At 28.4% G+C, this 1692-nt stretch overlaps 1 non-coding gene across 1 annotated transcript; it reads right to left on the reverse strand.

Annotated features, from left to right (window-relative positions):
- Positions 1–1033: 1033 nt before the first annotated feature.
- TRNAE-CUC (transfer RNA glutamic acid (anticodon CUC)) lies at positions 1034–1106 on the reverse strand. Its single transcript has one exon. It is a non-coding gene; the product is annotated as a tRNA-Glu (tRNA).
- Between the last annotated feature and the right edge of the window lie 586 nt (positions 1107–1692).

Consider the following 1692-nt stretch of genomic DNA (forward strand, 5'->3'; position numbering starts at 1 on the left):
GGAACAATGATTATCTTCTGAACAGCAGTTTAGAAAGTCTTCTCCGGGTGATCCAAGAGGTAACTTTTTTGGAGGAAGAAATTGAGTAATGACTATGTTTTTCCTTACTTTGCTCGACTTGTCCGCTTTGACAGGTGCAGTCCACCATCAAGAGTAGAAATCTAGGGCCTTGAAAGGAAGCATGGTGGCATCCCTTTTATGTTTTGTCATGTAGAAAACAGGCGTGTCAGTTTCTTCTCCTTTGCTAAGGCGGAGCTTCCTGTCTTACCTTAAAACTTTTATTCTTAGGATTGCAAAAAGAAATATGACAAATGGGCACTTACAATAAATTAAAAGGTAAGTTTTGCCAACAGTTTTCAACTTTGTTCCTATTACTTTTAAAATTTACCAATACTGTGACTGATTATTACAAAGTCAGCTCGGTTACTGGGACAACGAGGATGCCACTTGTAATGAAACTGTCTCAGTTACTCTTAATTGAGGTTACAATTGGATTAACCAACAGAACGAAATTAAAGCTAATTAATATTTGTAACCTAAAGATGGGAATATCAACAGTTTTCGACGTCAACTAGTTTTATACAATTTAAAGAGGTTGTTTGAGAATTAAGAAAAAATGCAAATATCGAATTTTAATCTAATATTTATCAAAACCAGTATAGTTCTAAAGCCATATCTAACAATATCATAATATTTTTTAAAGCTTAACAAATATAATCATAAATATCGAACTGTAGAATCAAATTATTATAAAATAATTGTACCGTCTAAATTAAAATTGGTTAAACATAGTAAAACTACAAAATCTACTTATATAATTACAAATGGTGAATTGATATTTAAGATTAGTACATGCAATCATTAAAACCATCTTACCGTAATCTCGTAACAACAAATGGAAATAGATTAATTTATGGATACTTAATTAATAGTAATAAATTAAAATGCCCATCCGTAGCCCAATAATTTTGTCCCTAAAAGAACTTGGGTTGGGCCTATAAAGCACCCAATAGAGACACAAAATCCTAAAATTTTCCGTTGCCGGGACTTGAACCCGGGTCTCTCGGGTGAGAGCCGAGTATCCTAACCACCTAGACTACAACGGAATTGTTGCTAACTTTCAAAGATATTCTTTATTCAACATTCAAAGCACGTTACCTATCTTTTGTAGTTTGACTTCAAGTACTACTTTATTGTAACATTGAACATTATAGGCAGTTTGTGGTGCATGAGTTTAGAGTAATTTTCTCTTATTAATGATGTATAAGTTAATTGTAAATGTATTTATATTATATTATTTTTTAAAGGCTAAAAGATGTGTTTTAAAATTTTAATTAAAATACATAAAAATGAGACTAATATAGTAAAAAACGCCTATATCATTGTTGTAGTTAAATAAGTCTGTAGCCTTTAATTTTTACTTTTGAATACAAAAGTTAAAATTTTTAATTAAATTGTATTTTTTCTAATATAAATTTGATGAGAATAATTTTTAAATAAAAATAATAATATTTTAAAATTTCTTAAAAGTGCTTATATGCATGACACATTTAATCACTTTTTAAAAATTTTAATTACTCTTTATGTTTTATGTTGATGTTAAAAGCGTATAGAATTTCTATTGAATCAAAAGAAATTAAAATTAGATATTTAAAATAACATTAAAAACAATAATTTTATGAATAAAAATAA

This window comes from Gossypium raimondii, chromosome 9 (genome assembly GCF_025698545.1).
Source record: "Gossypium raimondii isolate GPD5lz chromosome 9, ASM2569854v1, whole genome shotgun sequence".
NCBI classification, from domain to species: domain Eukaryota; kingdom Viridiplantae; phylum Streptophyta; class Magnoliopsida; order Malvales; family Malvaceae; genus Gossypium; species Gossypium raimondii.